Source organism: Gorilla gorilla, chromosome X (assembly GCF_029281585.2).
Source record: "Gorilla gorilla gorilla isolate KB3781 chromosome X, NHGRI_mGorGor1-v2.1_pri, whole genome shotgun sequence".
Lineage (NCBI taxonomy): Eukaryota > Metazoa > Chordata > Mammalia > Primates > Hominidae > Gorilla > Gorilla gorilla.
The window spans coordinates 20272326-20297470 of NC_073247.2; the positions used below are offsets into that span (position 1 = coordinate 20272326).

The 25145-nt window shown below is 46.8% G+C and overlaps 1 protein-coding gene and 1 pseudogene across 3 annotated transcripts in view; one reads left to right on the forward strand and one right to left on the reverse strand.

The window, feature by feature from the left end:
• SHROOM2 (shroom family member 2) overlaps positions 1 to 25145 on the forward strand; it is a 161073-nt gene that overhangs the window by 19250 nt on the left and 116678 nt on the right. The window lies entirely within an intron of this gene.
• LOC101141536 (eukaryotic translation initiation factor 5-like) lies at positions 12495 to 13725 on the reverse strand (annotated as a pseudogene).

Here is a 25145-nt window from a genome sequence, read left to right on the forward strand (position 1 = left end):
GAATTGCTTGAACCTGGGAGGCGGAGGTTGCACTGAGCTGAGATCGCGCCGTTACACTCCAGCCTGGGTGACAGAGTGAAACTGTGTCTCAAAAAAAAAAAAAACAAAAACAAGAGGTGGGGTCTTTGGGAGGTGATTAGGAATGGGGTCAGTGCCCTTATAAAAGAGACTCAGGTAGTTCTTCCTCCCTTCCATCCTGTGAGGACACAGAAGGCGCCTCCTGCAAACCAGGAAGTAGGTCCACAGCAGACACTGAATCCGCCATGTCTTGACCTTGGACTCCCAGCCTCCAGAGCTATGAGCAATACATTTCTGCTGTTTTTGAGCCTCCCAGCCTGCGGTGTTTTGTTACAGCATCTTGAACTAAGACAGTTAGTGAGGAGCGTTAGGCTTAGAGAGGTTGAGAAACCTGCCCGTGGTTATGGCAGGGCCAGTCTCTTCACTCGCACAGCAGGCACATCGCTGGGGCCCATGAACATCTTCTAGTTTTCACAAGAAGAAAATGAACTTTTAGGTCCCCAAAAATGTTTCGAGATAACATTTCAATATTTAATGATTTACTATATAATATTAATATATATAAAATAATCAAATACATCAAGTTAAACAGATTAATTGAAATACATTAATGATCTAGATTAAGTGTGTGTGTATATATATATCCTTGTGCCAGCACTGTCATCACATGCAACTTTAATCCTTTTTTTTTTTTTGAGACAGAGTCTCACTCTGTCGCCCAGGCTGGAGTGCAGTGGCACTATCCCGGCTCACTGCAACCTCCACCTCCCGGGTTCAAGCAATTCTCATGCTTCAGACTCCCAAGTAGCTGGGATTACAAGCCTGCGCCACCATACCTGGCTAGTTTTTGTATTTTTAGTCGAGCTGGGCTTTCACCATGTTAGCCAGGCTATTCTCCAACTCCTGGGCTCAAGGTATCCTCCTGCATTGGCCTCCCAAAGTGCTGGGATTACAGGCGTGAGCCACCACGTCTGGCCCAACTTTAATCCTTTTTTATGGAGATGGGGTCTAGGGAAGGCCTGCCGGGCCCTGGGTCGCAGCTGGCAAGTGAAGGGGTTGGGTTCCCACCCATTCTGTCTGGATTCAGGAACCTCATGAAGGTCCCTGCCTCGAGTATGTCTGAGCCTGGATGATCCCTGAGCAGGGTCACAGCCAGCCCCGTCGCCATGCCTAGCGCATAACAGATGCTCAGTAGATGTTTGGTAGGTGCAGGAAAGCCAGCCTGTGAAAGGGCGCTCATCCTTCCTGCATTCAAGCATCAAGCCTGGTATCAGAGCTGGGGTCATTCTGCTGCTTTGTTTCAGGCGTGCGAGTTTGGGGACAAATGTCAGAGTGTCCCCAGGAGCAAGCAGGTTGCACAGGGGGCTGTTTCCATGAGCCTGGGCTGAGGGGACCTGTTGGGAGGCCGGCAGCCCTGGGAGACAGGAACAGGCTTCAGGTGTTTCTAAGGATCAAGGCCTTGGCGTATTGTAAAGACATTACAAAATCAGGCTTCCAGAGGCCTCATAGCAACAGGCGTGTCACATAGCCTGTGCTGTGCCACGGAAATAAAACCCGAGTTCAGGACTGCATGCTGCCTGCTGGTCTAGGCCGTAAAAAAAGCTGTCCATGCCCCAACAAAAAAGTAAAGCAGAGAAATTAGACTCCTGAGATTAAAGTAATTTGCTTTTCTTTCCTGTTTTCCACATTGCTTGTAGCAAGGTGATGCTTTTCTGTGAAAAGGCATTTCTCACTGTCTAAAGGGAGCCCTTCTGTGATCCTCCCTGAGAGCAGCCCTTCTGAGTGTCCTTTCCTGCCCCCCTGGGCTGCCAGGCTCCTGCTGCTAACTTGACTGCTTCTGAAGTCTCTTTTTAAGGTTCAATGTCAAGGGGAGGTCAGAGAGGGGCGTGGTTCAGCAGGAAAAGAGGAAGAGAGCCTGACTCGTGACCGTCCTGGGTGCCAGGCACACCTGAGCACATGCAGCCCCGAGCTTTTGGCCTGGACAAGCCCAGGCCTGGCACCGCAGGGAGAACTGGTCTGTGGATTCAGTCTCCACAGCCTGATTTCCTCCCAGACTTTGCCCCGCTTGGAGCATTCCGATCTCCGGTGTTTGAGGGTTTCATCCAGTAAATACGGTAGTACTTCACCCTCTCAGATTAAAGGTGTGCTGTGCAGCCTGGGAGTTCCTTTACTTGGGGGTGGTAGGGGAGGCTGAAGGAAGCCTTCCTGCACTTCTTTTTTCTTGAGTTTTTTAATTATTAAAAATGGAGACTGTGCGCTGTGGCTCACACCTGTAATCCCAGTGCTTTGGGAGGATCACTGGAGCCCAGGAGTTCGAGACCAGACTGGGCAATATAGTGATACCCTGTCTCTACAAAAAAAAAAAAAAAAAATTAGCCAGGTGTGGTGGTGCATACCTATAGTCCCACCTACTTGGGAGCCTGAGGCTGGAGGATTTTGCTTGAGTCAGAGAGTTGGAGGCTGCAGTGAGCTATCATTACGCCACTGTACTCCAGCCTAGGTGACAGAGTGAGACCCTGTCTCAAAAAAATTTTTTTAAATAAGTGGATATAATGGCTGGGCGCAGTGGTTCACGCCTGTAATCCCAGCACTTTGGGAGGCCAAGGTGGGCGGATCACCTGAGGTCAGGAGTTCGAGACCAGCCTGGCCAACGTGGTGAAACCCGTCTCCACTAAAAATGCAAAAATTAGCCAGGCGTGGTATCAGGCGCCTATAATCCCAGCTACTCGGGAGGCTGAGGCAAGAGAATCGCTTGAACCTGGGAAGCGGAGGTTGCAGTGAGCCAAGTTCACGCCATTGCACTCCAGCCTGGGGGACAAGAGTGAACTTCGTCTCAAAAAATAAAAAATAAAAATAAATGGATGTAATTCACATGTCACAAAATTCGCCATGTTAAATAAAGGGTACAGTTTAGTGGTATTTTTTCTGTATATTCACTGACTTGTGCAATCATCACTTTAATTCCAGAACATTTTTATCACCCCAAAAAAGAATCCCTACATCCATTAGTACTCCCTCCCCATTCCCTCCCTTCCCCCAAATCCCACCCCCACACTGATCTGCTTTCTCTTATTAGTCAGGGTTCTCTAGAGAGACAGAACTAATAGGAAATATATATGAAGAGGAGTTTATTAGGTATTAACTCACATGATCACAACGTCCCACAGTAGGCCATCTGCAAGCTGAGGAGCAAGGAGAGCCAGTCCGAGTCCCAAAACTGAAGAACCTGGAGTCTGATGTTTGAGGCCAGGAAGCATCCAGCACGGGAGAAAGATGTAGGCTGGGAGGCTAGACCAGTCTCTCCTTTTCACGCCTTTTTGTCTGCTTTAGATTAGATGGTGCCCACCAGATTGAGGGCAGATCTGCCTTCCCCAGCCCACTGACTCACATGTTAATCTCTTTTGGCAACACCCTCACAGACACACCCAGGATCAATACTTTGTATTCTTCGATCCAATCAAGTTGACACTCAGTATTAACCATCACAAGTCCACCCCTTGTCAATGTGAGATCATACATAATCTTCAAGTAAAGACAATAGTAAGGTCATAATTATGCCTAACATACAACAACCCTTTGTATAACTAGAAATGCACCAATCCCCAACCCAAATACTATTACATAAAGCTGATAATACTTAAATGCTGATATGAAGTCAGTAAATCTCTTTTTGAGACAGAGTCTCGCTCTGTTGCCCAGGCTGGAGTGCAGTGGCACGATCTCAGCTCACTGCAACCTCTGCCTCCTGGGTTCAAGCGATTCTCCTGCCTCAGCCTCCCGAGTAGCTGGGACTACAGGCATGCGCCACGATGCCAGCCAATTTTTTTTTTTTTTGTATTTTTAGTAGAGACGGGGTTTCACCATGTTTTCCAGGCTGGTCTCGAACTCCTGACCTCAAGTGATCCACCTGCCTTGGCCTCCCAAAGTGCTGGGATTACAGGCATGAGTCACTGCGCCCAGCCTGAAGTCAATAAATCTTATGTCACATGATAAGGGAAAAGAAAAGAAAATAAAGATATTTTCCTAGTACTAGTACAAGTGTATACATGCACAAACATGGTTTTAGCAAAAGGAGGAGGAAATACTCATGACAATTGCAGTCCCCATGTCTGCAGCTGGTCACATGGTCGTAGCTGGTACTGATGACTACCCTCTTCTACTACCCATTCTGTATTCCCTTTGCCTTCAGCAAGCACCTTAGCTGGTGGTGGTTTTTTTTGCCTGGTGGAGTGACCCAAACCTTCATTCCTGAAGGGTCTGGGTCATTTGTAGTCCGGCCTGGATTGAGCTGTTGTAGTGTCCCCTTGACCTTAATCACAGGGCATGGTAATACTAAGAGACGCCCTAATGGGTCTCCTGTATTCCATGCATACTCTTCCCTAGTTCCATTGTGGAGTAGTAGACTGATTTTATCTGATAGTCTGGGTCAGTCACCCCAGCCAACACTGTAACTCCCTTCTTAGCCTGTTGACTTAAAGGTAGGAGGAGCCCAAAGCACCCAGGTGGCAATCTGAACTTCCAGTTTAATGGAATCATTGTTGTGTCTCCTGGTGGCAGCGTTCCTCCCTCTGGAACTAAGACCCCCTAGGCCAGCAGAACGTAATGTTGCAGGAACAGGAAGCAAAAATTTTGCTAGTGGATCACTAGGGGTGATGGTGAGTTATGCCACTTCTACTTCCACCCCTTGATTTCTGGACTCGTGAATCCTGGCTATGGGAGAAACAGTACCATATATTGGGCGCTGATTCAGAGCATACATGGCCTTCTGAAGAACTTTGCCCCAGCCCTGCAAAGTATTGTCACCTAGTTGGCGTTATAATTGTGACTTCAAAAGGCCATTCCACCGTTCTATTAATCCAGCTGCTTCAGCATGAAGGGAAACATGGTAAGACCAGTGAATTCCATGAGCATGAACCCACTGCCACACTTCTTTAGCTATAAAATGAGTGCCTTAGTCAGAGGCAATGCTGTGTGGAATACCATGATGGTGGATAAGGCATTCCGTGAGTCCACGGATGGTAGTCTTGGCAGAAGCATCGTGTGCAGGATAGGCAAACCCATATCTGGAGTAAGTGTCTATTCCAGTGAGGACAACCCTCTGCCCTTGCCATGATGGAAGAGGTCCAGTATAATCAACCTGCCACCAGGTAGCTGGCTGATCACCCCGAGGAATGGTGCCATATCAAGGGCTCAGTGTTGGTCTCTGCTGCTGGCAAATTGGGTACCCAGCAGTGGCCATAGCCAGGTTAGCCTTGGTGAGTGGAAGTCCATGTTGCTGAGTCCATGCGTAACCTCTGTCCCTGCCACCATGGCCACTTTGTTCATGGGCCCATTGGGCGATGACGGGTGGCTGGGAAAAGAGGCTGAGTGGTGTCCACAGAAAGGGTCATCCTATCCAGTTGATTATTAAAATCCTACTCTACTGAGGTCACCTGTTGGTGAGCACTCACATGGGATACAAATATCTTCACAGTTTTTGACCACTCAGAGAGGTCCATCCACATACCTCATCCCCGAATTTCTTTGTCACCAATTTTCCAATCATGCTTCTTCCCATGAATTCAGCCCATGAATCAGTATATAATCACACATCTGGCCATTTCTCTGTCCATGCAAAGTGCACAACCAGGTGCACTGCTCCAAGTTCTGCCCACTGGAAAGATTTCCCTTCACCGCTGTCCTTCAGGGGTGTTGTAGAAAGGGGCTGTAGTGGTGCCACTCTCTATTTTGGGGTGGTGTCTGCATATCATGCAGAACTGTCTGTGAACCAGACCCTAGTCTTCTCTTCCTCTGTCAGCTGATCATAGGGAACTCCCCATGAGGCTATTGGTGCAGGCTGGGGGAGAGAAGACAGGGTGGCAGGAGTGGAGACTATGGGCATTTGAGCCACTTCTTCATGTAACTTACTTGTGCCTTCAGGACCTCCTTGAGCCTGATCCCGTATATACCACTTCCATTTGATGATAGAATGCTGCTGTGCACACCCAGCTTTATGGATAGCTGGGCCAGAAAGCATCCAGTTCATGATAGGTAGTTCAGGTCGCATGGTGACTTGATGACCCATAGTCAAATGTTCAGTTTCTACCAAAGCCCAGTAACAGGCCAAGAGCTTTATCTCAAAAGGAGAGTAGTTGTCTGCAGAAGATGGCAGGGCCTTGCTCCAAAATCCTAGAGGCCTCCACTGTGATTCACTTATGGGGGCCTGCCAAAGGCTCCAAACAGCATCCCTATCTGCCACTCTCACCTCAGGCACCATTGGATCATACGGCCCACGTGGCAGAGCAGCTTGCACAGCAGCCTGGACCTGCAAAGCCTTCTCCAGTTCTGGACCCCATTCAAAACTGGCAGCCTTTCGGGTCACTCGATAAATGGGTTGGAGTAACACACCCAAATGAGGTGTTGCCTCCAAAATCCAAATAGGCCCACTAGGCGTTGTGCTTCTTTCTTGCTTGTAGGAGGGGCCAAATGCAGCAACTTATTCTTCACCTTGGAATATCTTGACAGGCCCCATACCATTGGACCCCGAGAAATTTTACTGAGGTAGAAGGTCCGTGAATTTTAGTCAGATTTATTTCCCATCCTCTGGCACGCAAATGTCTCACCAATAACTCCAGTGTGTTTGCTACTTCTTGTTCACTGGATCCAATTGGTATAATATCATCAATGCAGTGGACCAGTGTGATGTCTTAGGGAAGCGAAAAGCAATCAAGGTCTCTCCGAACAAGATTATGACACAAAGCTGGAGAGGTGATATACCACTGAGGTAGGACAGTAAAGGTATATTGCTGCTGAAGACAAATTGCTTCTGGTGGGCCTTGTGGACAGGAATGGAGAAAAAGGCATTTGCCAAGTCAATGGCTGCATACCAGGTACCAGGAGATGTGTTAGTTTGCTCAAGCAGTGAAACCACATCTGGTACAGCAGCTGCAATTGGAGTCACCACTTGGTTAAGCTTATGATAATCCACTGTCATTCTCCAAGATCCATCTGTCTTCTGCACAGGCCAAATGGAAGAGTTGAACGGGGATGTGGTGGGAATCACCACCCGTGTGTCTTTCAAGTCCTTGATGGTGACACTAATCTCTGCAATCCTTCCGGGGATGTGACATTGTTTTTGATTTACTCTTTTTCTAGGTAGAGGCAGCTCTAATGGCTTCCACTGGGCCTTTCCCACCATAGTAGCCCTCACCCTACCAGTCAGGGAGCCAATGTGGGGGTTCTGCCAGCTGCTGAGTATGTCTATGCCAATTATGCATTCTGGCACTGGGGAAATGACCACAGGATGAGTCTGGGGACCTGAGCTAAGTTGGACCTGAGCTAAAACTCCATTAATTACCGTACCTCCATAAGCCCCTACTTCAACTGGAGGACCACATTGACGTTTTGGCTCCCTTGGAATCAACGTCAGCTCAGAGCCAGTGTCCAGTAGTCCCCAAAATGTCTGATCATTTCCCTTTCCCCAATGCACAGTTACCCTGGTTAAAGTCCAGAGGTCTCATTGGGGAAGGATGGGAGAAAGATTCATCACATAAATTGTTCGTAATGTAGTGGGGTCCTTCCTCAAGGGGACCTGGCCTCCTCTTCATTCAAGGGATTCTGGGTCTGTAAACTGGCTCAAGTCTGGAAATTGATTGAGGGGCTGTGATTCTCTGTTTTTATAATTCAAATTAGTCTTTCGTCCATTCGACCCAGAAGTTTTCTGCTTATATAAATTCAGTAGGAAGGCAATAGGCTTCCTATCGATTTCACTTCTAGGAACACCATGATTAATTAGCCAGTGCCAGAGCTGTACACGAGTCAGACTATTCTGATTGCCGCTTTGCCTCTGCTGTCCATTATGGTAGCTACACACACCTTGCCTTTGACGGTTGAGTGTCATCACTTGGCTCCTGCCACCTCGGGATCCAATTATTCCCATCATATTTAAACTTTGTAGTTGTGTGACTGCAGTTCCCACCATTAGATCTGACATACAGGGAAGAACAATTACAGGGCTCTTCAAAGATGCAGGTGCTGCCCTCACAAATCTATTTCGCAAGGCATTGGTCAAGGGTATGTCTTCTGGACCCTCCCAGCTGGGATGAGTAGGTCTAAAGTGACTAATCCACTCCACCATCCCAGTCTCCCTCAGCCTTTGGATCCCTTCCTCTACATTAAACCAAGGGAGATCAGGCATTTCCAGCTCACTCCCAGTGGGCCATCTTTTAATCCATATTTCAGCTAACCAAGCAAATAAACTCTTAGAACGTTTTTTTAACTCCCCAGCTGCAACATTAAAAGCAGAGTCCCTACTTAGTGGGCCCAAATCAATAAATTCAGCCTGATCCAACTCTATGTTCTTTCCACCATTATCCCATACCCTTAATATCTATTCCCATTCCTGTTCTCCAAGATTTCTGTTTATATCAATTAGAGAACTCAAATGGTTCTTTTCGAGTGTAGCGCACCTCCTCATGGGTCACATTCTCAACCTCACCTCTAGGGGCCTGCTGGGACTTTAGTGATAGGTCTAGAAGCAAACAGGGGTGTTGGGGGTGGCTCCTGAGAAGAATCAACATATTTTGCCTGGCAGTTGCCTCAGGGGAGGCCATCACTGTTGCCTCAGGCAGCACAGGGTTTTATCTCCTCAGACAAAGGTGGAAAGGCTGATGGCAACATGGGTCAGGGAAGGGATGTTGCCATTACAGGGGATGGGAAAGCTCTTCCTTCTGGCAAAAAAGGTTGGTCGGAGTTTACAAACTCAGTGTCCCCAGCTTCATCAGGGTTCTCCCTCACCGTCCCCATTCCAAGTTGCAGGGTCCTATTCTTTTCCAATCAATGCCCTCACTTTAACAGTACACACCTGGCGAGGCTGTGCATGCATCTTTCATTGCAGGTCAGCCCCTCACATGATAAGAGCTTGTGTCTGTTTTTCCACAATTTCAGCTCTTTCTCTACAGGAGATAAGACTCTCACTCAGGGCAATCTTAGCAGATTTGAGGCTCAGTATCTGCTTCTGAAGCTGAGAGACAGAATCCCTGAGTTCATCATTTTCTTTTGTCACTTTGTCCACTGAACTTAGGAGCAACCAACCAGCTTCATTATATTCCTTGGTTCTCCACATATGGTCAAAGGTATTATGTATAGAGTCACTAAACTCCTTGCCTCTCATGAGCAGTGAATCAGGAGTGTCAAATGCATTTATTTTGCATAACTCTCTAAATGGTTTATGCCAAGGACTATCAGTGTTCTCCATACTATGAGAAGTAGAGTCCTTAGCATTTTGGAGTCTAATCATATTAAGCAGGCAACTCCAGAAACCCCAAAACCAACAAAAGAACTCCATCCTTAATATTCTGTTCCTCTAGAACCACTCTTTGTACCAAAATCTGTATTAGGGTTCTCTAGAGTGGCAGAACTAATAGGATAGATATACATATTATATGTGTGTGTGTATATATATAATATCTCCTATATATATCTCATATGTATATATCATATATAGAGAGATCCATTCTATATATATATATATCCTATATCTATATCTATATCTATAAAGGGGAGTTTATTAAGTATTAATTCCCGCAATCACAACGTCCCACAGTAGGCCATCTGCAAGCTGAGGAGCAAGGAGAGCCAGTCCGAGTCCCAAAACTGAAGAACTTGGAGTCTGATGTTCGAGGGCAGAAGCATCCAGCACGGGAGAAAGATGTAGGCTGGGAGGCTAGACCAGTCTCTCCTTTTTACGTCTTTCTGTCTGCTTAATATTTGCTGACAGCTGATTAGATTGTGCCCACCAGATTAAGGGTGGATCTGCCTTCCCCAGCCCACTGACTCAAATGTAATCTCTTTTGGCAACACCCTCACAGACACACCCAGGATCAGTAGTTTGTATCCTTCGATCCAGTCAAGTTGACACTCAGTATTAACCATCACAGTTACTATGTACGGATTTGCCTATTCTGGACATTTCATGTCAGTGGGATCGTAGAATATGTGGTCATTTGTGTCCGGTTTATCTCAGTATAATGTTTGGAGATTCATCCATGTTGTAGTGTGTATCAGTCATTCCTTTTCATGTCTGAATGCTATTGTCCTATGGGAATGGACTGCGTTTTGTTCATATCCTTTGATGGACATGTGGGTGGTTCTCCTTTGTGATTCTTGTAAATAATGCTGCTGTGTGGACAAGTTTTCAATTCTCCTGAGTATTTTCCTTGTGTTTTGAGCTTTTTAACCTCAGCGCCCCAGGCATAGCGCTTGTGATTTCCTGAGCACAGGGGTGGCGCATCTCTGATGAATCAAAAGAATAGGATTGGTCATTTTGGCTTCACGGCTGTTGAAGCAAAATTAAAACTCACAATTTTCAAAGGTCATAGGATTTTTGTCCTGACCCCGGTGGGTGTGGGCCCCTGCAGGGCTCCGACAGAGGTGGTCAGCATGTCTGCTGAGCCTTCAGGAAGACATGCCTGGTCACCGGCATCCTGGTGGTCCTTGTGGTGGCAGTTCGTGGTTAGCTCAGCCTTACCCCCTGCTGCTGCTGCTGCTGCTGCTGCTGCTGCTTTCTGAGCAGGAGCATGGGAGTCTTTCACCCTCCCTGCGAAGTGGACATGGGGTTGATTCTGGGGTTCAGACAGTAAGCAGGGTCCCTGTAGCCCAAGGGTGATAGTGCTCGGGACAGTGTCCCCCCCTTAGACATGAGCTGCTCTCTTGTCATTTCCCACTCCTTCACTTCCCAGCAACAACACAGCTTCGGACCAAAATCAAAACCTTCACCTCTTCATCATTTCTGGTTATATTTCAGAAACCCCTGCTATAGGGGGATCCCTCAATAAACTTAAATTTTCCAGATTTAGGGGACATTGGCAGTATCTTCATCATAACATTGTAGGGTTTGTAAGGTTTTCTGTTGAATATTTTTCTTTTTCTTTTTTTTAAGAGACGTTGTCCTGCTCTGTTGCCCAAGCTGGAGTGCAGTGGTGTGACCTTGCCTCGCTGCAGCCTTCAATTCCTGGGCTCAAGTGATCCTCCCGCCTCAGCTTCCTGAGTAGGTGGGACTACAGGCACCCGTCACCCATGCCCAGCTAATTTCTGTATTTTTTGTAGAGACAGGATTTCACGATGTTGGCCAGGCTGGTCTCAAACCCCTGACCTCAAGTGATCCACCCACCTTGGCCTCCCAAAGTGCTGAGATTATAGGTGTGAGCCACCACACCCAACCTCCCTCTAACTTTTTTGTTTTTTTTTTCAGTATGTCTAAACATTTTGGAATTGTAATTTAAATCATAAGGGCAAAAGCTGAAAATTAATGCTTAGGTTTACTAGTAAGTGCACCCTTCCCTGTTTCCCCCAAATAAAATCAGTTTATTTTTTAATTGTACCCCAAAGCAAGTTCTCTCAGTACGAAGCAACTACTGCGTACACACAAAATGGTTGTTAATGTAATAACTTCCCTGGCTCACCCAACGTGCAGTGCACACGACTTCAAAGACTACAATTTAGGGCAAGTATACATGAAATGAGAAAGCAACTCTCCAAGTTTCAAAACCTGCTGTTAAATTATTTCTAGGACACTCAGGTCATATTTACTTCTCAGTAGGATGTTGCACTGTCATTTGGTTATCAGTCTACCTCGCAGTGTACATTACCAGATGCCAACTGGAGGGACTAGAGATAAAACTTACGTAGTACTATTTCTTAATGGGCTGAATAAGGTAATTACAAATAAGTTTGCCTTACATCCTGTCGAAGACCTCTTTACAGCCTCAGCACCTAACAATATCTAGCAGGCTCCAAGAATGCTCATCAGGTGAAACGATGATGTAGCATTTGAAAATGGAGCCAGATATGTAATCCCAGCACTTTGGGAGGCCGAGGCGGGCGGATCACGAGGTCAGGAGATCGAGACCATCCTGGCTAACACGGTGAAACCCCGTCTCTACTAAAAATACAAAAAAAAAATTAGCCGGGCGTGGTAGTGGGCGCCTGTAGTCCCAGCTACTCGGGAGGCTGAGGCAGGAGAATGGCGTGAACCCGGGAGGTGGAACTTGCAGTGAGCCGAGATCGCGCCACTGCACTCCAGCCTGGGCGACAAAGCAAGACTCCGTCTCAAAAAAAAAAAAAAAAAAAAAAAAAAAAAAAAGAAAATGGAGCCAGATACTTCAGCTTAAGTCATTCAGAGCCAAATATCTGAAGAATGGCCAAAATCAAATCTTTATTTTTATAACTGTATAAATGTGATCCAAATGTGTCCACCACCAGTTTTTCAAAAAGAAACATGCTATAAATAAGAAAACTACATCTGCTCACTGATGTGTGTATGGACTCCCTGGATGTCTCATTGAGCTTAACTACAGACCACTCACAGTAATGGATTTTTAGTGTATAGTGTAGCTTGATGTTAAGCCGTTTTAGCTTTTGCGCATACATGTTGTGCTGGCTGATAACGGAGAAGAATTTGCAGCATTACACTGTTAAGCTAGGTTGTATCCATCCCATTAAATGGCATCAATATCAATGTCATCATCCTTGTTGTTGGACTTTACAGTTTCAACTTTAGGTACACTGGCAGTCTTCTAATACACCACCTCAATGTTCTCATCTTCTTCACCACCAGAAGATTCTTCCTCTGCCTCCTTCATTTTATAAATGGTTCTGCTTTGACACGAATCTCTTTGGCAAGTTCTTTTGAGACATGTTTCTTAAAGGCCTTTTTCCGACCAGCTGATGACGACCTCTTCTTCTAAAAAATCTACGTCATACATCTCCTTCAAGATATTTGGAATCTTAGAGATAAGCTGAGCTTGGTGCATTGCTACCCCACACGTAAAGCCATGAAGAAGGTACCATTGAGCTTTTTTGTTGTTGTGACAAAATCATAAGAAATGGTGCCTGTATTTCTTATGTGTTCTCTAATCTCCTCTTTAAAAAGAACTTCAGTCAGAACAAGAGGGCCCATGGCTTTAACATCCAGTCCTTCTGCTTCAGTAACAATTTCTTTGTCACGTAAATCAATGATACCCTCTTCTTTCTTTTTCTTCACAAAATCAAACAGGATGTTGGCCCGCTCCTCAACTGTTTTTTCCAAATCATCATGGAGTGTCAGAACTTTTGCATGATCACTGATTTCACCCATTCTGCACCTTTGAGCTTCCTCAGTTGTATCTTCCCCCCAGTCATCCTCCTCTTCTTCCACTGTATGTGGAGGAGGGCTAATTTCTTTGGTGGTGGTGTCTCACTGCTGGATACGGAGCCATTTTCCTTGTCTTTGCCCTTTATATTTTTCTTTTCCTTTTCTTTCTTTCCTATACCACTGTCACTATTCTCAGGTAGGTTTTTGAGAATGAATATGCAGAGTTTATGATGTGTGTCAAGCATGCCTCGATAGCCACAGGCTTTATAAGAATTACCTATTGTTTGCTGCTTTGGCTTGACATGCATATCTGTTTCAGGATTCTCACATTCAGGACAGAGAACAAATTTTTTAATGAATCCATCCAATATGTCTTGCAGCTTATTGGCCTCCTGAGATCCATTCACAATGTAACAATGTATCCCACCAAAATATTTGGTGGGATACCTTGGAGGCCAATTAAGCGCCTTTGCAGTGTCAGTCATGTTGACTATAACTGTCTTGATTCCATTTCCTTTGCGCTCAACCTTGGCAATCAGACAGGGCATCTTGTAGTAGAACTGGTCTGACACGCTGGGGTTGACGTTGACAGACATTTTGGCTTACTGGTGGCTTCATCAATAAGATGAAGAGATCTTTGATTGCAGCTTTTTTATATCTTCTGTCTGGAGAAGAAGGGATGACATAAACAACTGCAAAAGTTCTCCGTCTCTAACGTAAAAACATTTTCGCCACTGAGGCTGTAAGCGTCTTGCTTGTATGCTATGTTTCCCCAATACAGGTACTAATGGCTCCACAACAGCTCTTCTGGTGAAGGCCTCCCTGCTCTCCCAGGCTTGAAAAGCACTGTCCTTCATCTTGCTGTCACCTTGCTCCTAGCAGGCATCACGTCGAGTCGAGTCCACCCTGCCAGTTTATCTTTTTTTTTTTGAAAGGGAGTCTCGCTCTGTTGCCCAGGCTGGAGTGCAGTGGCGTGATCTTGGCTCACTGCAACTTCCGCCTCCTGGGTTCAAGCGATTCTCCTGCCTCAGCCTCCTGAGTAGCTGGGACTACAGGCACCTGCCACCACACCCAGCTAATTTTTTTAATTTTTATTTTTAGTAGAGACGGGGTTTCACTATGTTGTCCAGGCTGGTCTTGAACTCCTGACCTCAAGTGATCTAACTGCCTAGGCCTCCCAAAGTGTTGGGATTACAGGCGTGAGCCACCGTGCCTGGCTCCCTCCAGCTTTAAAATTTTTTTTTTTTTCAGATTATGTTTTTCGAGCTTCAAGATTTATTTTATTGCAGTATTTTTTTTTTTTTTTTTGTAAATATGAAGAGTTGTCCAGTAGAGTCTCATCATACATCGACTGAAGCTGGCACCATCCTATGGCCCACAGAGGCTTCTGTAACTGGGTCTTCAACATGTGGCCCTCCCTCCATCCTTTCCCACCCTCTTTGCTCCAGCCACACCCAGCTTCCAGCTTCTAGAAGCAGCCTGCATTCCTCCCCCACCCTTTTTTAAATAGACAGAGTCTTGCTCTGTCACCCAGGCTGGAGTGCAGTGGTACAATCATAGCTCACTGCAGTCTTGAATTCCCGGGCTTAAGCAATCGTCCCACCTCAGCCCTCCCAAGTAGCTGGGACTACAGGTGCACCACCGTGCCCTGCTAATTAAAAAGTTTTTTTTTAGAGATGAGTTCTCACCATGTTGCCCAGGCTGGTCTCAAACTCCTGGGCTCAAGTGATCCTCCTGCCTTGGTCTCCCAAATTGCTAGGATTACTGGTGTGTGCCACTGTACCTGGCCTTCCTTTTTCTTTTGAAAAAATCCTTAGGTTTTAATAAAATTCCACGTCCTCCATTCTCTGAAATCTGTATGAAGTACCAGAAGTCTCAATTTGACAATAGACATGGTCAGGATATTTCTAATGTTTGGATGATCCTCTGCAAACTAGAGGCCAGCAGACTTCTGTAAAGGGCCAGAGAGTAAATATTTTTGGCTCTGTGGGCCAAATTACTCCTCTGTGCTGTATAGCATGAACGCTGCTGTAGACAGTATGTAAATGAAAGGATTGTGTGCCAATAAATCTTTATTTACAAAAGCAGGCATTGAGCAGTAATTGGCATCCTGGCTGGGGCTTGCTGCCCTTGGTAAGCAGTGGTTTTCAAAGTGTGGTTCCCAGACCAGCAGCATCAGTATCCCCTGGGAACTTGGTAGGGATGAAAATTCTTGGACCCCACTCTAGACCTACTGAACCCCATACCAGAAGTTAGGAATCATCTGGGTGATGCTAATGCTGGCTCCACACAGCAGAGCAGTTCTCTGTACAACTGCTCTACAGAGATGTGGCCTGTCTGCCATTTGCATTCTAATTAGCATGTGCAAAACCTCGGAATCACAGTTGCTGGGACCCAGGGACCTGAATTTTAACAACTGGCTCAGATGGTTTTATACACACTGAAATCAGAACCAGTTTCTAAAGCAGCACTTCTCTGAACCAGTAGAGGACGTGGGGGAGGCGTCAGGGAAGTTTTTCAAACTACAGCCTGAGCTTGCTTGGGGTACTTTGCAAGAAGGAGGGGGTAAATGTGGAAAATGGGAGCAGTTGTGGCTTTTTGTTAGCTTATTGTGAACTCTGCCCCTGGTACCTGGTCTGGGAAGGTGGATTTCTTTCTTTTCTCCTACATGTAATGCGTGTTTTGAAACCCAGGAATTTCTGAAATTTTAACCCCTGTTGGTTGTAACAAATATTGCACCCCACCATATTTGCTACCACATTTGCTAACTTTTATTTAGTATTTGAAGTGAAAACGGGTTGAGAAATATACTGTATGATCCATTGGTATCAAATATCTTGAATATGCAAGTGCTTCAAATGCTTGAATATGCAAAGGCAGCAGAATGGTGGTTACCAGGGGCAGAGTGCAGAGGGGAGGGTCTGCCAGCAGGCATGGGGTTTCTGTTGGGGTGATGAAAATGTTCTGGACTTAGAGAGTGGTGGTTGCACAACTCTGTGAATATACTAAAAACCCCTTGATTCTATACTTTAAAGAGGTAAATTTTATCGTATATGAGTTATACTCAAGAAAGCAGTTATTTAAAAAAAGGAAATGGGTCGAGGTGTGTGTTCAGCCTTATTCTTGAATTGTAGAGACCTCACTGAGAGCAGGCTGACCCTGAAGGCCCCTGTTAGAGCCCATCCTGGGGCAGTTCTTCAGTGGCCCTGAATTCATGTCACAGGGATCATCACTAAGCTGTGATTTTTGGTGCTGGATCTGACCCAGGAGCAGACAGGCCTGGGAAAGAGTGTGTGTTGTTTAAGGAGCCTCACCTCTGAGTGGGTGAACCCCGATTGAGGGAGAAACTCACATGGTGTTCCTCCAGGGCATGTAGCTGGAAGGCCTCCTGGGCTGGGGAGCTGGTGGCAGACTGCAGGTTAGGGGAAGAAGGGAGGAGGCTGCAGTGGGGGAGGTGGGCAGGAGCCAGGGCCTTGCTCCAGGGCAGTGGGAGCCATGGAAGACTTTTAAGCAGGGTGTGGTGGCAAAAACCACTTGTGATAGAAGGGCAAATGGGTACAGGAGTTACAGGGAGGAATTAGGAAGCCTTGTGCTACCAGCAGTGATAGAGAAAAGTTAAGGGATGCGAGTGGTACCACCACGGCACAGTATGCGCATCTGGTGCAGGGATGGAGAATCCTGGTGCCTGAACGCACGTGTGCATCTGTGCATGACTGCTTGCCTCTCCCTCCCTCCATCCCATCTGCCTGGGGGAGGCGAGGGCTGAGCAGGGATCAGTCCTGGGAGTCCTGGCTCCTGGATCTGTGCTCAGTGCCAGGCAGGTGGCAGCTCCAGAAAGCTCTGCAGAGGGAATGGCCAAATCTGGTGCAGACCAGCTCCTCTCTGCCCAGGTGTGGCTAGGCTGCTTCAACATGCTTGCTTAGTGCCAGGAGGAGGAGGAGGAGTGCTCAGTGCCTCCGGGCAGGAGCGGTCCTCCCTGGGGCTCTGTCCCTTCTCTGAGGACTCCCAGCAAACACTGGCAGTGGGGGTCTTCAATGCCCTGTCCTAACTGCTTGTGCAGGAAATGAAGCAATTTGTTGGAAAAACTCAATTTTGAGAATAAGAATTCTTCTTCTTCTTCTTCTTTCTTCTTCTTCTTCTTTCTTCTTCTTCTTCTTCTTCTTCTTCTTCTTCTTCTTCTTCTTCTTCTTCTTCTTCTTCTTCTTCTCCTCTTCCTCCTCCTCCTCCTCTTCCTCCTCCTCCTCCTTTTCCTCCTCCTCCTCCTCCTCCTCCTCCTTCTCTTCTTCTTCTTCATATTTTTAGAGACAGGGTCTCACTCTTGCTCAAACTGGAGTACAGTGGCATGATCATTGGTCACTGCAGCCTTAAACTCCCAGGCTTAAGCTATCCTCCTGCCTCAGCCTCCCAAGTAGCTGGGACTAAAGGCTTGTGTCACCATGCCTGGCTAATTTTTCGATTTTTAGTAGAGACAAGGTCTTGCTATGTTGCCCAGGCTGGTGTGGAACTCCTGGCCTCAAGTGATCTTGTCTCTGCCAATTTCATGTTATTCTTAAACGTAAGATTTTATTTGAATGGTCACCATAAATAGATCTTATTTTTGTAGTTTTGTCTTCACTGCATGTAAAATTGTATAGTGTGCTAGGAAAACAGAATCAGGTAGTAGTTACTTCTCCCAGGAAGAGGCAGGATCTATACGAAGTCATTTTTGCTTTTTGCTTTGTTTTTGGTAATAATCATGGAATTATGCTCCAGATTTACATGGAGAAACAACTTTTTTTTTCTTTTCTCTTTTTTCTTTTTTTTTTGAGACAGGGTCTTGCTCGTTTGCCCAGGCTGGAATGCAGTGGCGCAATCACAGCTCACTGCAACCTCCACCTCCCAGGCTCAAGTGATCCTCCCACCTCAGCCTGCTGAGGAGCTGGGGCTGTAGGCATGTACTACCACGCCCAGCTAATTTTAAAATTTTTTGTAGAGACAAGGTTTTGCCATGTTTCCCAGGCTGGTCTCCTGGGCTCAAAGTATCCTCCTGCCTTGGCCTTCCAAAGTGCTGGGATTACAGGCGTGAGCCACTGCAGCGTCCCAAGAAATAACATTTGGGTATGAAGTGAATGAGGCTCGTTTACATTCCAGGTTTTCCCCCAAATCTTTTTAGTTTAAACAACAGCTTAAAAATTAAGGTCGGCTGGGTGCTATGGCTCACGCCTGTAATCCCAGCACTTTGGGAGGCTGGGGCGGGTGGATCACCTGAGGTCAGGAGTTCGAGACCAGCCTGGCCAACATGGAGAAACCTCGCCTCTACTAAAAATACAAAAAAAAAAAAAAAAAAGCTGGGCGTGGTGGCAAATGCCTATAATCCCAGCTACTCAGGAGGCCGAGGCAGGAGAAACTCTTGAACCTGGGAGGCGGAGGTTGCAGTGAGCGGAGATCGCACCATTGCACTCCAGCCTGGGAGACAAGAGCTGAAACTCCGTCTCAAAAATAAATAAATAAATAGAATAAAATACAATAAAAGATCATGGATTTCTAGTAAGAGAAGAGAATATGTAAGCTGGAATGCATAAACCTAGAAATCTTCCATTCCATAGATTTTGCCCCTCTCTTCCTCCCCTCCCCACAAAGAAATAAGTCATTTGGACCAAAGCAATTGCTTAAACTTTTCTTAGCTGGTTTCCAGAGCTCCCTGGGAAGAATGAGGGTGGAAAGCTGGAGGGGCGTTCTGGGTATTGGAATGCAAGCCAGTGGATCTGTAGCCCACTGTGCTTCTGGGAGCCTGACACGACACACAACCGGCACACAACCGTTGTGCCCTTTTGAACTGTGCAGGGTCTTAGCTGGGCTGGGCAGTTTCACATGGCTGTTTTCACCATCAGGACGTTCACTTATGGTTGAGTACCTGGCAAGGGTAGGGAGAGAGAAATGTTCCCCGCCATCTCCTGCGGGACAGGTGGGCGGCCTTCTCCCTGGGAGCCCCATCTCGAGATGGTCTCGGGATTGTGGAGGGGGTGGCAGGGGTGCTGGGTTTGCTTTCATGAAAGAGCAAAGCAGTTTCCCTTCTACTTATCTTGTTTTCAGATGTAGTGGAATAAGCCAGGAAATATTTCTCCTGGATGAAAGGTCATTCTTCTTACATTGGAAGCTTTGGAAAAATCTCCCTAAATATCAAAATACAAAGGTTATGGAATAATATGTGCTTGGAATAGCTTAAGTGGTTAAAAAATTCTCTTTGCAGCTCAATATTAAAGGAAAAATAATAGACTGTTCTTGGACAAAAATGAAAGGGATCACGAAGAATGTGTTTCCAGCCAGCTTCCTGCACTGGGGTTATTGCCCCAGGACTGTCTCCCTAGTAGAGGCCCTGTTTACTATGTTGCTTAGTCCTTGCTTCACAAAAGCAATATTTGAACCAATAATCCCACGACAGCATGACATTTTAACTTGTAAGACTTTGGGTTCTCACAACATGGTGGGAGTCTGTTTTGGTATTTTGTTCTATAAATTCAGTTGGGGCTGACAAAATTACTGAACTGGCATTTTAGAGAAAGTGACATTGTAACTTCCCCTCCTCTTCGCATGTTTACATCCACACTGATAAAGATGCAATCTTGTCTGTAGCTCATTCTCCAGGAACTTGAGTGTCAAGGACAGTCTGCACGGCCCTTGGGAAATGGGCATTCCCTGGCATTTGAGTTGTTAATTGGACGCTGAGTGCTCGAGCTGCATTTATGGTTCCATATGTGGGTGTATGTTTGTGTTTCAGTGAGGAGGATAGTAGCTGCTTCCCTCCCACAGCCTTGTGGACCCTGGCTGCACATTTGAGTTGCCTGTTTGACGCTGTCTGACCCTTTCTTAGCCAGTTTCTGGAGCTCCCTGGGAAGAATGAGGGTGGAAAGCTAGAGGGGAGTCCTGGGTATTGGAATGCAAGCCAGTGGATCTGTAGCCTGCTGTGCTTCTGGGCACCCAACACGACACACAACCGTGTGTGTTCCCACGGAACCTCTGTGTGTGTCTGAAGCCCTCTGGGTGACTCCACCCGTGGTCACAGTTGGGAGCAAGCCTGCCTGGGCCTCTGCCTCCTGCAAATGTGATAGCCCCCACGCAGGGTGGGTGTGTGTGCCTCTCACGGTAGCAACTCCATGGCTTGCCTGAGGTGGGCCAGGTTCTTCGGGTGCTAATGTCTCACCGCCCTGTCCAGTTCTGGTTCTCAGTGAATGTGTTATGCCATCATGACCTTTGTCACTTTCTTCCCCTTGCCTTGTTTTTGCACATTGGAATTTGCAAGCGGGTCTGTGGTCATCCGAAGTTGTGCTCTTCATGCATAACCTGGCCTCCACGCCTCACTCACTGCTGGGCTCAGATGACACAGGTGGGAGACTTCTGAATATTAGAAGTTTATTGGAACATCTAAATTGTATTCTAAATAACCTTTTTTTGACAGGTATCATTTTCCTTTTTTTTAAATCTCTATTTCTAAGAATAACTTTATCTTCAGCTCTTATCCATCATTTAAAAACAATAACAAAAGAGGCTGGATGTGGTGGCTCACTCCTGTAATCCCAGTGCTTTGGGAGGCTGAGGCGAGAGGATCGCTTGAGCTCAGGGGTTCAAGAGCAGTCTGGGCAATATGGCGAGACCCCATCTCTACAAAAAAATACAGAAGATGTAGCTGGGTGTGGTGGTGCACGCCTGTAGTCCTAGGTGCTTGGGAAGCTGAGGTGGGAGGATCACTTGAGCCCAGGGAAGTCAAGGCTGCAGTGAGCCGTGATTGTGCCTCTGCACTCCGTCCAGGGCGACAGAGAGCTACCCTGTCTCCATGAAAAAGAAAAAGAAAAACAATAAGAAAAGAAAAGATTACTATGTACATTCCCATCTTTCAAAGAATGAACAAGATTTGGGAAAATGCACCAAGGCTCAAATGCTTTTGAAAGGTGGACAGTGGTAGAGAATGTTGAGTCTTTGGGCCTCTGGTCAGCTTTTAAGGCCAGGGTGAAAACAGACCCTTGGAAATGTTACTGTGTATTCAGCTAAATAAAAGAAGGGGGATGACTCCATTCCTCCAGTGCAGTGGTGAAACCTTGGCTGTGCATTCAGATCACCTGGGGGAGCTGCGAAGCGCTATTGATGGCCAGGCTGCACCCCAGGCCAGTTAGTCAGGAGATGGAGGGCAGGGGCAGGTATTGGTGATTCTAAAGAACACCAGGAGAGTCCAGTGTAGCCCGGATGGAGGGTTATGGTCTTACATGTTAGCCTTGACATTTTTCTTTTTCTTTTTTTTTTCCTTTTGCTTTTTTTTTTTTTTTTTTTTGAGACAGGGTCTTATTGTGTCACCCAGGCTGGAGTGCAGTGACGTGATCTGGGCTCACTGCAGCCTCAACCACCCAGGTTCAACTGATCTTCCCATCTCAGCCTCCCAGAGTGGTGGGATTACAGGCATGAGCCACCACGCCCAGCTAGCCTTGACTCTTGTTGGCAGGTTAACAGACAGGCACCAAGCATTCTCTGCAAAGCTCACGGTGAACATTGAGTCCCCCCGGCCAGGGGCCTGCCTGAGTTTAATGAGTGGGTGTGTTTTCTGAGCTCGAGGGGGCCGCATTGGTTCTCTTTGGTTTGAGGCAAGGGAGCACGTCAACCTTTGGTCAGGCTCTGGTGGCCAAGGTGTCACACGAAGGGAAAAGGTGTAGTCTGTGCTGAGGCTGGGGCTGAGGGATTTTCAAGCAGAAGGAGCTCCAGGGAGTATGGAATGCACTCTCCTGCCTTGGGGAGCAGGGAGACCAATAGACCCAAGCAGTTCTGGGAAAGTAAGTGGTGCTGCTGTGTGGGGAGGTGGAGCAAGGAGGAGGGAGGAGGCCTTCCTCCGCTGAGAGAATAGGGTCCTTCCGGGTCGGGGTGGTTGAGCTGCATTGTATGGGGTACTAGCGAAGGACCTAGCAGGTGCCAGGCTAAATGCTTTCCAGCAGGGCTTCTCTAAGAGTGCTCTTCCCATCAGCAGCATCAGCTTCCTCTGGGAGCTTGTCCAAAATGCAGAGGCTCAGGTCCTGCCCCAGTCCTGCCCTTTAAGGGCAGGGTTTCACACTGCTATAAAGAATTACCTAAGACTGGGTAATTTATAAAGAGGCTTAATTGACTCACAGTTTCACTTGGCCGGGAAGGCCTCAGGAAACTTACGATCATGGTGGAAGGGGAATACGCACATCTTACGTGGCGGCAGTCGAGAGAGAGCAGGCAAGAGCAGGGAAAACTGCCTTATAAAACCATCAGATCTTGTGAGAACTCACTATCACAAGAACCGCATGGCGGGGGAATGCCCCCATTATCCAATCACCTTCTACCTGGTCCCTCCCTTGACACATGGGGATTATGAGAATTACGATTCAAGATGAGATTTGGGTGGGGACACAGAACCGAACCATATCAAGGGCCTTCTCGAAGGAGGCTTCTGATCATAGGCTGGTGCTTGGGAACTTCAGCCTGATAGACTTTCTCTTATCCATTCCTCATATGTGTTCCAGGGAAGAAGTTATTGTTCTTCTTCTTCTTATTATTGTTGCTTTAGTGACAGAGTATTGCTCTGTCAGAGTAAGCCTTACCCAGGCTGGAGACCAGTGGCATGATGTTAACTCACTGCAACCTCCAACTCTCCCACCTGAGCCTCCCGGGTAGCTGGGACTATAGATGCATGCTACCATTCCCAGTTAATGTTATTTTTTTTTGTAGAGATGGGGTCTCACTATGTTGCCCAGGCTGGTCTCGAATTCCTGGGCTCAAGTGATCCTCCAGCCTAGCCTCCCAAAGTGCTGGGATCACAGGTGTGAGCCACTGTGCCCAGCTTACCTATCTGTCTATATCTGTCTATCTGTCTCTTCATCCACACATACAATTTTACAAATGGCAAAGCAACGATTATTTCTATTTTGAACAGGCAAATGACACCTCAGCAGGGTGTAGCGTAAGGACCATAGCACTATCTTTGAGTTAGTAAACCAGATGCTAATCCTTTGTGTTGATTGACTTTGGATTTAAAACCTTTGAGCACAATTTTCACATATCTGAAGTTGGGAAGGTAATGCTTCCTGGGGTTGTTTGTTGTTTTTGTTTTTGTTTTTTAAACAGATTCTCTTTCTGTTGCCCAGGCTGGAGTATAGTGGCACAATCTTGGCTCACTGCAACCTTCACCTCCCAGGTTCAAGTGATTCTCCTGCCTCAGCCTCCTGAGTAGCTGGGACTACAGGCATGCGCCACCACCCCCGGCTAACTTTTGTATTTTTAGTAGAGGCGGGGTTTCACCATGTTAGCCAGGCTAGTCTCAAACTCCTGACCTCAGGTGATGCACCCACCTCAGCCTCACAAAGTGCTGAGATTACAGGCATGAGCCACCACACCTGGCCCCTGGGGCTGAGTAGCTGTCGCCAGTCTACACATGCTAGCTGTTACCAGCAGCACTAGTCAGAGACCCCACTTTTCCAGTGCCCTTGCAGTAGGTGTGATTGCTTTGTTGGCTAAGAGCTGACCCCAGAGGTTTGTGGTGACAAGGACCAGAGCCATCCTTTGGAGGTGGAGTTCCAATGATGCCCAATCATGATGGGGGCCGCTGTTGATCCGTACACACTCCGATTCCTTTTCAGCCCTTAGGGTGGCAGGGACACATTGAGATTCTAGGGCCAAGAGACTGGGAGCCAGTCCTAGTACAAGGCATTTTTTTAAATATGTGAAAACAAGGATGGTGAATCTGGAAGTTGAGAAATTGCGGTTGCCTAAAGGTGACTCACAAGCGAAGGTATTTCTAAGCCAGAAGAAAGTATGATTCAGATTGAAAACAGAACTCACACCTGCCAGTTGCAGCAGAGTGATCTGAACGTGCTCATTATGACAGTCTAGTTGGGGTAGGTACAAAGCTTATTTATCATGCATGCTTTCAGGATGAGAAAACCAAGGGCTCAGATCTAATACAATATTATTCAGGTTTCAGGTTCAGTTGATGCTTTTAGGAGAGCATTTTGGCCCAGTTTTTTTTATTTTTATTTTTATTTTTTAAGAATCATTAGCTAATGGTTTCAGAAAATACATTAGATTATTTCAGATTCACAGTGGCATGTCTTGGGCTCTGCAAGTCTCCCTCTCTCACACACAGTAAGAAGGTGGCCTTCTGCAGTCCAGGAAGAGACCCCTCACCAGAACCTGATTATGTTGCCATCTTGATCTTGGACTTCCCAGCTCCAGGCTGTGAGAAATACGTTTCTTTCTTTTTGTGTGTGTGCTGGGATTACAGGCATGAGCCACCGCACCTGGCAGAAATACGTATTGTTGCTATTCCCTGCTCCCTTCTGCTCCTGGTAGCCTCCATTCCACTTTCTGGTTCTATGAGTTTAACTGCTTGAATCTCTTTTTGCCATGTACACGGAGCAGGGGGAGTGCTGGCGCCTGGATGGTGGCCTGAATTTTCTTGCTGCCTAGAGTCGCTGATCTGCCACAGCCATCCATCTGGAAAGTGGGGTCAGCTGAATTGGAAGTGGCAACCTGATGAATTTCCGACATAGAGCTTGATAATTCTTGTCCTTCACCCAAAGATTAACCTGGAAGAAAGCAGCTTGTGGCTAAGAAAATTGATCAGTTTAGCTGTTACAGGGTCTCAAATGAACCCCTGGTTTCTTTTTTTTTTTTTTTTTTTGAGACAGAGTTTCACTCTAGTTGCCCAGGCTGGAGTGCAATGGCGCGATCTTGGCTCACCACAACCTCCACCTCTTGGGTTCAAGCGATTCTCCTGCCTCAGCCTCCCGAGTAGCTGGGATTACAGGCATGCACCACCATGCCCGGCTAATATTTTTGTATTTTTTGTATTTTTAGTAGAGACAGGGTTTCTCCATGTTGGTCAGGCTGGTCACGAACTCCTGGACCTCAGGTGATCTGCCCGTCTCGGCCTCCCAAAGTGCTGGGATTACAACCCCTAGTTTCTTAGATAACTATCCAGCCTGTTGGCAAAGGCCAGACGTTAACACCATGTGTTGACTGCATGGGTCTCACG